At 50.8% G+C, this 12,207-nt stretch overlaps 1 non-coding gene across 1 annotated transcript; it reads right to left on the bottom strand.

Moving 5' to 3' along the window:
- Positions 1–11,744: 11,744 nt before the first annotated feature.
- LOC130292234 (U2 spliceosomal RNA) lies at positions 11,745–11,931 on the bottom strand. The gene has a single exon (XR_008848140.1). It is a non-coding gene; the product is annotated as a U2 spliceosomal RNA (small nuclear RNA).
- Positions 11,932–12,207: the final 276 nt, after the last annotated feature.

The raw sequence follows: 12,207 nt of genomic DNA, 5'->3' as shown, positions 1-12,207 counted from the left end.
CAAAAAGTGTGTTAACCCTTTAGGTCTTTCACAAGAATTGCAGCAAAGTGGAGGAGAAAAATCAAAATCTGCATTTTTTAAACTAACATATTCTTGTAGCCCCATTTTTTTTCATTTTTAAAAGTGGTAAAAGGAGAAAAAGCCCCCCAAAATTTGTAGCTCAATTTCTCTCGAGTACGTAAATACATCATATGTTGACATAAAGTGCTTTGTGGGCTCACAACATGGCTCAAGAGGGAAAGAGCAACTGTAGGATTTTTTTAAACAAATTTTGCTGTCATGGTTTTTGGGGCCATGTTGCATTTAGGAAGCCCCCATGGTGCCAGAACAAAAAAAACATATGGCATACTATTTTGGAAACTACACCCCTCAAGGAATGTAACAAGGGGTATAGTGAGCCTCAACACCCCACAGGTGTTTGGCAACTTTGCGTTGAAGTTGGGTGTAAAAATGGAAAATTAGATTTTCTCTATCGGCTCCATTGGGGGACACAGACCATGGGTGTATGCTGCTGTCTCTAGGAGGTATGACACTATGGCAACAAAAAAAGTCGGCTCCTCCCAGCAGGATATACCCGCCTCTAGGCCCTGAGCTAATCAGTTTTAGCTTAGTGTCTGAAGGAGGTGGACATGGTCTGGAATTCTCCAGACCAGGTCTTCTGTTTCTTATTTTTCCTAGTTAGGGTATGTGTTAGTTTTTTATTCCGTTTTCTTTCATGTTTTCAGGTGGGGACTCAGGAACTGCGGCTCACTGTTTGCTCATTGTGATTGAGGGGGCACAGACATTGTGTATATGCGCTGTTCACCCCCTCTCGCCAACGGTCAGCGTCTGGGGTTGTACCTCATGGGTCCGGGTCCCCCTATTCCCTGCTCGCTTTGCTCGCACATGGTAGCTCAGCGTGATGCAGGTAACAGAAAGCTGACTGAAGACCTCACAGAAGACTCCATTAGGTAAGTACTACTGATTGAGGTGAGTATATATTCTTCTCCCTTTAGGTGCTGACTTGCAACCTCTGGAGACCCTCATTTTTTGGCCCACCTTTCAGGGTCCAAGGGGCTGGCCTGTGTTAGGGGCTCTATCTTTTCTAAATCTATCTTTCTAAAAAAAGGGGCGAGCAATGGCATATTGGGAATGAATGGTTTACTTTATTATTATGCACATGTGTGTGTGTGTTATACTATGCGGCTGAAAGCCGCGGCGCTTACTATGTGGCTGACAGCCGCGGCGCTTTTACTGTTCGGGCGCATGAAGCGCCGACTTACTTTCGCTTTCGGCAACAGACGACTGTCGGCGAATATGTGTATCGCCCGCTCACTTCCCCGTGGGCGCATATGCGGCTGACATGTGCGCCTGGGGCAAGGAGCGGGTGCCATTACTATTGTTCTTCTCGGCGGCCGGGGCGCTATAGCTCCGCCCACAGGGCCGCCGGAGCTCACTGGAGGCGCGGATTGTCCTCCAATCAGCGCCGTGCGTGCGATTTTCGGTGGCAGAGGCCAATCAGACAGGGCCCCTGCTCCAGGCACGCCCCTCTCTGGCTATTGGCTGGCCTGTTTCTCCCTCTCTATCTACACAGAGCGGAGTTCTCCTCACAGCAGCCGCCACAGGGGACACAGACTCGGGTGAGATAGTTCTTTTTTCATTATGTTCGTACCCAGAACTGTTCCTCCCTCTAAACAGACAACTGGAGCGTTAGTTTCCTATTTGGTCTGTAAGAACTGTAATTCCAAAATGCCTGGTTCTGCTGAACCCACTTGCTCTGCCTGCTCCTCTGCTGCCCCAGACCCCCTGGTACCCTCGGATGCTCTTTCAGTTCTGGTGGATTCGGCCGCCCCTCCAGCCTGGGTTTCTTCCCTATCCCAGTATATGGGCTGACTTGACTCAAGTCTCCCGTTCGGTGGCTGAGGCTTCTCGTGACGTGGTGTCTGCCTTGAAGAGGTCTGCCCTGTGCCAACCCTCTAAAGGGCCCCGCTCCTCTTCTCCACATACTTCACCCTCTCACAGGCGTACTAGGGGTGTATCTTCTGACTCTTCCATTGAGTCTTCAGGTAGACGTGGGTGCTCCCCTCGTGGGTCCCGCCCCCCCGTGTCATCTGGTCACAAACGTCGCTCCTCCAGAGGACGTTCCCGGAATCGCCACTCTGCCTCGCAAGAGTCGCGTACCCGGTCATGGTCGCCCCCCTCCAGGGCTGCCTCCACTTGTTCACATTCTCCTGGTGAACTGGTAGATGAGGCTTTCGAATCGGCATCTGACTCGGAAGACCGCTTGGATACAGTTGAAATGATGAACTCATTGGTTGCGGCCATAAGAGACACTGTCACGATGCCGGCTGGCAGGTAGTGGATCCTCTGTGCCAGAGAGGGATTGGCGTGGACCGTGCTAGAGGATCGGTTCTAAGTCACTACTGGTTTTCACCAGAGCCCGCCGCAAAGCGGGATGGTCTTGCTGCGGCGGTAGTGACCAGGTCGTATCCCCTAGCAACGGCTCAACCTCTCTGGCTGCTGAAGATAGGCGCGGTACAAGGGAGTAGACAGAAGCAAGGTCGGACGTAGCAGAAGGTCGGGGCAGGCAGCAAGGATCGTAGTCAGGGGCAACGGCAGAAGGTCTGGAATCACAGGCAAGGAACACACAAGGAACGCTTTCACTGGCACTAGGGCAACAAGATCCGGCGAGGGAGTGAAGGGGAAGTGAGGTGATATAGGGAAGTGCACAGGTGTAAACACTAATTGGAACCACTGCACCAATCAGCGGTGCAGTGGCCCTTTAAATCGCAAAGACCCGGCGCGCGCGCGCCCTAGGGAGCGGGGCCGCGCGCGCCGGGACAGAACTGACGGGGAGCGAGTAAGGTACGGGAGCCGGGGTGCGCATCGCGAGCGGGCGCTACCCGCATCGCGAATCGCATCCCGGCCGGAGGTGGTAACGCAGCGCCCCGGGTCCGTGGAACCGACCGGGGCGCTGCAGTGAGGGAAGTGTAGCGAGCGCTCCGGGGAGGAGCGGGGACCCGGAGCGCTCGGCGTAACAGTACCCCCCCCCTTGGGTCTCCCCCTCTTCTTGGGGCCTGAGAACCTGAGGATCAGACTTTTGTCCAGGATATTGTCCTCAGGTTCCCAGGACCTCTCTTCTGGACCACAACCCTCCCAATCCACTAAAAAAAAAGTTCTTCCCCTGACCTTTTTAGAGGCCAAAATCTCTTTGACAGAGAAGATGTCCGAGGAGCCGGAAACAGGAGTGGGAGGAACAGATTTAGGAGAAAAACGGTTGAGGATGAGAGGTTTAAGAAGAGAGACGTGAAAGGCATTAGGGATACGAAGAGAAGGAGGAAGAAGAAGTTTGTAAGAGACAGGGTTAATTTGACACAAAACTTTAAAAGGACCAAGATAGCGTGGTCCCAACTTATAGCTCGGGACACGGAAACGGACATATTTAGCGGAGAGCCATACCTTGTCTCCAGGGGAAAAAATGGGAGGAGCTCTTCTTTTCTTATCTGCGAATCTCTTCATGCGAGAAGAAGCCTGTAAGAGAGAATTTTGGGTCTCTTTCCATATGGTGGAAAGATCACGAGAAATTTCATCCACAGCGGGCAGACCAGAGGGCAAGGGGGTAGGGAGGGGGGGAAGAGGGTGACGGCCGTACACCACGAAAAACGGAGATTTGGAGGAAGATTCAGAGATTCTGAAATTATACGAGAATTCGGCCCAAGGTAGAAGATCTGCCCAGTCATCCTGGCGGGAGGAAACAAAATGTCGTAAATAGTCACCCAAGATCTGGTTAATTCTCTCTACTTGTCCATTGGATTGAGGATGGTATGCAGAAGAAAAATTTAATTTAATCTTGAGTTGTTTACAGAGAGCCCTCCAGAATTTAGACACAAATTGGACGCCTCTATCCGAGACGATCTGTGTAGGCAACCCGTGAAGACGAAAAATGTGTACAAAAAATTGTTTAGCCAACTGAGGCGCTGAAGGAAGGCCAGGAAGAGGGATGAAATGTGCCATTTTGGAGAATCGATCAACGACCACCCAAATAACAGTGTTGCCATGGGATGGGGGTAAGTCAGTAATAAAATCCATACCAATCAGAGACCAAGGTTGTTCGGGGACAGGTAGAGGATGAAGAAAACCAGCGGGCTTCTGGCGAGGAGTCTTATCCCGGGCACAGATAGTGCAGGCTCGCACAAAGTCCACCACATCAGTCTCTAGAGTCGGCCACCAATAGAAGCGAGAGATGAGTTGCACAGATTTCTTGATGCCCGCATGACCTGCGAGATGGGAGGAGTGACCCCATTTGAGGATCCCAAGGCGTTGGCGTGGAGAAACAAAGGTCTTTCCTGGAGGAGTTTGCCTGATGGAGGCTGGAGAAGTGGAAATCAGGCAGTCAGGAGGAATGATGTGTTGAGGAGAGAGTTCAATTTCAGAGGCATCTGAGGAACGAGAGAGAGCATCGGCCCTAATGTTTTTATCAGCAGGCCGAAAGTGAATTTCAAAATTAAATCGGGCAAAGAACAGAGACCACCTGGCCTGACGAGGATTCAGCCGTTGGGCAGACTGGAGGTAGGAGAGGTTCTTGTGATCGGTGTAAATAATAACTGGAAATCTTGATCCCTCCAGCAGATGCCTCCATTCCTCAAGTGCTAATTTAATGGCTAGAAGCTCTCGATCCCCGATGGAGTAGTTCCTCTCCGCCGGAGAGAAGGTCCTGGAAAAAAAACCACAAGTAACAGCATGCCCGGAAGAGTTTTTTTGTAGAAGGACAGCTCCAGCTCCCACTGAGGAGGCATCAACCTCCAATAGGAAGGGTTTAGATGGGTCAGGTCTGGAGAGCACGGGAGCCGAAGAAAAGGCAGACTTGAGTCGTTTAAAGGCGTCTTCCGCTTGAGGAGGCCAGGACTTGGGATCGGCATTTTTTTTTGTTAAAGCCACAATAGGAGCCACAATGGTAGAAAAATGTGGAATAAATTGCCTGTAATAATTGGCGAACCCCAAAAAACGTTGGATGGCACGGAGTCCGGAGGGGCGTGGCCAATCTAAGACGGCAGAGAGTTTATCTGGGTCCATTTGTAGTCCCTGGCCAGAGACCAAGTATCCTAGAAAAGGAAGAGATTGGCATTCAAACAGACATTTCTCTATTTTGGCATAGAGTTGATTATCACGAAGTCTCTGAAGAACCATACGGACATGCTGGCGGTGTTCTTCTAGATTGGCAGAAAAAATCAGGATATCGTCCAGATATACAACAACACAGGAGTATAGTAGATCACGAAAAATTTCATTAACAAAGTCTTGGAAGACGGCAGGGGCGTTGCATAGACCAAAGGGCATGACCAGATACTCAAAGTGTCCATCTCTGGTGTTAAATGCCGTTTTCCATTCATCCCCCTCTCTGATGCGGATGAGATTATAAGCACCTCTTAAGTCCAGTTTGGTAAAAATATGGGCACCTTGGAGACGATCAAAGAGTTCAGAGATGAGGGGTAGGGGGTAGCGGTTCTTAACCGTGATTTTATTAAGACCGCGGTAGTCAATGCAAGGACGTAGAGAGCCATCTTTTTTGGACACAAAGAAAAATCCGGCTCCGGCAGGAGAGGAGGATTTACGGATAAAGCCCTTTTTTAAATTTTCTTGGACGTATTCAGACATGGCAAGAGTCTCTGGGACGGACAGAGGATAGATTCTGCCCCGGGGTGGAGTAGTGCCCGGGAGGAGGTCAATGGGACAATCATAAGGCCTGTGAGGAGGTAGAGTCTCAGCTTGTTTTTTGCAAAAAACGTCCGCAAAGTCCATATAGGCCTTAGGGAGACCGGTTATATGAGGAAGCACAGGGACACGGCAAGGTTTACTGGGAACCGGTTTTAAGCAGTCCTTGGAACAAGAGGGCCCCCAACTCTTGATCTCCCCAGTGGACCAATCCAGGATTGGGGAATGGAGTTGAAGCCAGGGAAGTCCAAGAAGGATTTCAGAAGTGCAATTGGGGAGGACCAACAGTTCAATCCTCTCGTGATGAGATCCGATGCACATTAGAAGGGGCTCCGTGCGGAAACGTATAGTACAGTCCAATCTTTCATTGTTTACACAATTGATGTAGAGGGGTCTGGCGAGACTGGTCACCGGGATGTTGAACTTGCTGACGAGAGAGGCTAAGATGAAATTTCCTGCAGATCCAGAGTCCAAGAAGGCCACAGCAGAGAAGGAGAAGGCAGAGGCAGACATCCGCACAGGCACAGTAAGACGTGGAGAAGCAGAGTAGACATCAAGGACTGTCTCACCTTTGTGCGGAGTCAGCGGACGTCTTTCCAGGCGGGGAGGACGGATAGGACAATCCTTCAGGAAGTGTTCGGTACTAGCACAGTACAGGCAGAGATTCTCCATGCGGCGTCGTGTCCTCTCTTGGGGTGTCAGGCGAGACCGGTCGACCTGCATAGCCTCCACGGCGGGAGGCACAGGAACAGATTGCAGGGGACCAGAGGAGAGAGGAGCCGGGGAGAAGAAACGCCTCGTGCGAACAGAGTCCATATCCTGGCGGAGCTCCTGACGCCGTTCGGAAAAACGCATGTCAATGCGAGTGGCAAGATGGATGAGTTCATGTAGGTTAGCAGGGATTTCTCGTGCGGCCAGAACATCTTTAATGTTGCTGGATAGGCCTTTTTTAAAGGTCGCGCAGAGTGCCTCATTATTCCAGGATAATTCTGAAGCAAGGGTACGGAACTGTACGGCATACTCGCCAACGGAAGAATTACCCTGGACCAGGTTCAACAGGGCAGTCTCAGCAGAAGAGGCTCGGGCAGGTTCCTCAAAGACACTTCGAATTTCCGAGAAGAAGGAGTGTACAGAGGCAGTGACGGGGTCATTGCGGTCCCAGAGCGGTGTGGCCCAAGCCAGGGCTTTTCCAGACAGCAGGCTGACTACGAAAGCCACCTTAGACCTTTCAGTGGGGAACTGGTCCGACATCATCTCCAAGTGTAATGAACATTGGGAAAGAAAGCCACGGCAAAACTTAGAGTCCCCATCAAATTTATCCGGCAAGGATAGTCGTATTCCAGAAGCGGCCACTCGCTGCGGAGGAGGTACAGGAGCTGGCGGAGGAGATGATTGCTGGAGCTGTGGTAGTAACTGTTGTAGCATAACAGTCAGTTGAGACAGCTGTTGGCCTTGTTGCGCAATCTGTTGTGACTGCTGGGCGACCACCGTGGTGAGGTCAGCGACAACTGGCAGAGGAACTTCAGCGGGATCCATGGCCGGATCTACTGTCACGATGCCGGCTGGCAGGTAGTGGATCCTCTGTGCCAGAGAGGGATTGGCGTGGACCGTGCTAGAGGATCGGTTCTAAGTCACTACTGGTTTTCACCAGAGCCCGCCGCAAAGCGGGATGGTCTTGCTGCGGCGGTAGTGACCAGGTCGTATCCCCTAGCAACGGCTCAACCTCTCTGGCTGCTGAAGATAGGCGCGGTACAAGGGAGTAGACAGAAGCAAGGTCGGACGTAGCAGAAGGTCGGGGCAGGCAGCAAGGATCGTAGTCAGGGGCAACGGCAGAAGGTCTGGAATCACAGGCAAGGAACACACAAGGAACGCTTTCACTGGCACTAGGGCAACAAGATCCGGCGAGGGAGTGAAGGGGAAGTGAGGTGATATAGGGAAGTGCACAGGTGTAAACACTAATTGGAACCACTGCACCAATCAGCGGTGCAGTGGCCCTTTAAATCGCAAAGACCCGGCGCGCGCGCGCCCTAGGGAGCGGGGCCGCGCGCGCCGGGACAGAACTGACGGGGAGCGAGTAAGGTACGGGAGCCGGGGTGCGCATCGCGAGCGGGCGCTACCCGCATCGCGAATCGCATCCCGGCCGGAGGTGGTAACGCAGCGCCCCGGGTCCGTGGAACCGACCGGGGCGCTGCAGTGAGGGAAGTGTAGCGAGCGCTCCGGGGAGGAGCGGGGACCCGGAGCGCTCGGCGTAACAGACACCTTTCACTTAGAGGACCCAGGATCTTCGGATGTGACTCCTGAAGTATCTTTTCATCATGCTAAACTGGCACCTCAAAGGTTCAGCTCTCACGCTGAATTTGACATCCTTCTGGAATCTGCATGGAAACATCCGGACAAGAGGCTCCCGGGAATGAAGAAGGTTCAGGTGCATTACCCATTCGACAAGGACCTTGCCTCTAACGTGGTTTCCCCTCCCTTGGTGGATCCACCAATTTCCCGCCTCTCTAAGGCTACTACACTGTCGCTAGCAGATATGGCTGCTTTCAAGGATTCGACGGACAAGAAGGTGGAGTCCTTAGCGAAGTTTGCCTCTGAAGCAGCAGGCTCTTCTCTGCTTCCCACCTTCGCCTCGGCTTGGGTGTCCAAGGCCCTATCGGTGTGGTGCTCAAAACTCCGTCAGGGTATCCAGGCGGGATCCCCCCAGAGGATCTGTCTGCTTTGGTTCTCCAATGCTCTAAAGCTGGGGACTTTTTGTGCACAGCTTCCATGCAGTCAGCCCATTGTGCTGCCTTTGCTGTGGGTCACCTGGCGGCCCTCCGCCGTTCCATGTGGCTTAAGGCTTGAGATGCGGATGCCGCTTCCAAAAGGTCTCTCACCGAGCTTCCTTTTACTGGTGCCCGTCTTTTTGGCAAGCGCCTTGACGAGATTATCTCTGAGGCGGCGGGGGGCAAGAGTTCCTTGTTGCCTCAAAATAAGGCTCGCTCTACTTCCCAGAGGAAGTCCTCTTCCTTTCAGTCCTTTCGGACTTTTGGCCCTAATAAGGGGTCTAGGCAGGCGCCTTCGCGGGACAAGAAGGCTCCCTCATTCCGGGCTTGCCCGTCTTGGAAGTTGGACTCCAACCGTTCAGGCCGTTTTGCGGCCAAATCGGGCAAACGCAAACCCACTTCCGCATGAAGTGATGCCCCCACCCGCAGATTTTTCTCGGGTGGGAGGTCGTCTCTTACTTTTTCGAGACATCTGGACCACACACATTCAGGACTCTTTGGTCAGGGACGTGGTGTCCAACGGATACCGAATGGAATTTGCCTCCCTCCCGAGGGATCGTTTTTTTCAGTCCCGGGCCCCCCGGTCTCCTTCTCTGGCGAAACAGTTTCGGGAGGCTCTCCGGTCCCTGCTTCTCCAGGGAGTTATTGTCCCAGTTCCTCCAAGGGAACGTTTTTGGGGTTTCTATTCCAATCTTGTTGTGGTCCCCAAGAAGGGCGGTTCTGTGCGGCCAATCCTGGACCTCAAGCGTCTCAACCTTCATCTTCTCATCCGCCACTTCCGATTGGAATCCCTCCGTTCGGTAGTGGCATCCATGGAACAAGGGGAATTTCTTTCTTCAGTGGACATCAAAGATGCCTACCTCCATGTTCCAATATTTCCCAGCCATCAATGGCTTTTTTTCCTCTTACTCCTTGTGAAAATGAAAAATTTGGGATAACACCAGCATTTTAGTGAAGAAAATTTTTTTTTTCATTTTCACGTCCAACTTTAATGAAAATTTGTCAAACACCTGTGGGGTGTTAAAGCTCACTATACCCCTTCTTACATTCCGTGAGGGGTGTAGTTTCCAAAATGGGGTCACATGTGGGTATTTATTTTTGTGCGTTTATGTCAGAACCGCTGTAAAAGGTAAAAGGAGAAAAAGCCCCCCAAAATTTGTTGGGCAATTTTTATGGAGTACGGTAAAGTGAGAGAGCGCCATGCGCATTTAAGGCCTAAATTTCGGATGCAAGAGTTAGACTTGCCTCGGATACCAAAATACCCTACGGCAGTGTTTCGAAAACAGAGTGCCTCCAGCTGTTGCAAAACTCCCAGCATGCCTGGACAGTCGATGGCTGTCTGGCAATACTGGGAGTTGTTGTTTTGCAACAGCTGGAGACTGCGTTTTAGAAACCGTGCCATACCAGAGGTTTCTCATTTTTATTGGGGGGGGGGGGGGGGACTGTGTAGGGGTATGTTTATAGGTAGTGTTTTTAGGGTACATTCAGACTGCCGGGGGATTACAGCGAGTTTCCTGCTGGGAGTTTGAGCTGCAGCAGAAAATTTCCTGCATCTCTAGCTTGCAGCGAGAGACTAACTGTAAACCCCCGCCCCTTGTGAATGTACCCTGTACATTCGCATGGAGGGGGGGGGCAAACCCCCAGGTACCGCCACCATCTTCTCCCCCCCCCCCCCCCCTCTCTTCCTGACATCCAGGGGCGGGCAGAGCGGGGAATTTCCATGGTAACCCCTCCGCCTTTAACTGCCATTGGTCAGTAGTCATTACTAATGGCAGGGGATAGGGGGGAATGGCACCACTGCCACCTCGCTCCTATCCCTTAGGAGGATTGGGGCTGTCACTGACAAATCCTTTCATCCCTATTTTCCGGGCAATCGGGTCATCAGAGACCCGATCAGCCCGGAATTGCCACAAACGTCGATTTGCCGCCATGGCCGACATGGGGTGTTCTCAGGACCCTCCTAGGCATTTTCACAGGATGCCTGCTGAAAGATTTCAGCAGGCATCTCGGTCCGGTACCCGACGGCTAGCGGCGGGGACCGAAATTCCCATGGTCGCATCCATACACCCTCAGTCCTTAAGGACTTTGAAACGGGGGCGTATGGGCACGCCCTCCCTCCTTAAGGGGTTAAGATCTGCATATGAAAACAACACGCCTACCTTTGTTGCCTGTAGCCACCTCCCTGGCTGTCCGGACACGGAATCAAACCAACTGTAACGATAAACTGAAAATAAACAGTATTCACCTGAATCCTTTTGGACTCTTTGCTGAATCAGGGTAATCTGACAACCCATGGTCGTGCTGTTGGTGCTTCTGGTTCTTCTGCTGTTTACACCTGGCAGTGGCATTGAATGACATTTAATAGAACTAAAGGTCCTGGGTGCAACAATCCTCCCATGAGGACCAGCCTCAACAGCTTTGTAGATTGCACTCATGTTTGCAACTCCATATACATTTTCTTTTCTTCATATTTCTTTCTTCATACTTTTTTCTTTCCGTCATTCAGACTTTCATTCATTCTCACTCACTCACTCACTTTAATTCATTTGTTCTCTCTCTCACTCACTCAATTACTCACTCAATCACTCATTCACTCTCACTCACTCACTCTCTATCTTACCCACTCACTCAGTCAGTCTCTCTCTCTCTTTCTTTTCTTCTTCTTCTTCAGACCCCATCATAGCACTAATGCTTATCCAATACCACCAGCAGATGGAGACACTCCATTGCAACATTGGTTGTGAGCAGCAGTTTCTAAAAACAAATGCCTCATGGCTGATTTCCCATCAATCAATGGATGGCAAATTTTGTTTTTATCATTCACTGACCACAGAACCAATGCATGGTCAAGCAACAGCAATGATGCACCCTTGTGAATAACCATGAGACCCTCACATCATTTAACAGGATTCAGCACCACCTGCAAGACAGCTACGTATCATGTCATGTCAAACCTGCACAGGTGTGCTAGATTAGTATTATTATAATTTTTTTATTTTTTTTGACATCAATCAGTGTGCAAACATGGTCAGTAAAACGCCAAATGGATAGACGTTCATAAACCAGTCAGTGCAACTCATTATTGTGGTCTCTAATTGTGGAACTCTTTTTTTTTTTTTGTGAGGATACGATGAGCTTATCCAATTAAGGAGGCCATTCAGCAGTACTGGGTCTGGACAGCAGCGGCACCTTCTGCAGCCAGACTGACTGACATGACAAGGCAGGCAACAGCTGCAGCAGCACCCACAGAGGATTAAATAAGAATCTGTCTTTTTTAACACTGGAATGGGGTGGTGCACTGTACCCGAAGATACTGCCATATCGGGTCAATGCATTGGGCGACGGAAGCAAGATTCCAAATCGGCTCCCATTCTCAAAAATCCATTTAATTTATGGTCCCCAGATAGGGGACATATCAGATATTAAACTGATAAGAACAGATTTTTGATTGAAAAAACCTTTATTACCAATCAATTGTCAATCACACAATAAATATATTCACCATAACAGAACTGACTTTTTTTTTATCTATCTATCCATCTATATATATATATACCGTATTTATCGGGGTATACCTCGCACCGGCCTATAACACGCACCCTCATTTTACCAAGGATATTTGGGTAAAAAAAGTTTTTTACCCAAATATCCATGGTAAAATGAGGGTGCGTGTGTGCGCGTGTATACCCCGATAAACCCCCAGGAAAGGCAGGGGGAGAGAGGCCGTCGCTGCCCGCTTCTCTCCCCCTGC

Source organism: Hyla sarda, chromosome 9 (genome assembly GCF_029499605.1).
Source record: "Hyla sarda isolate aHylSar1 chromosome 9, aHylSar1.hap1, whole genome shotgun sequence".
NCBI lineage: Eukaryota > Metazoa > Chordata > Amphibia > Anura > Hylidae > Hyla > Hyla sarda.
This window is presented reverse-complemented; position numbering and strand designations above follow the sequence as displayed.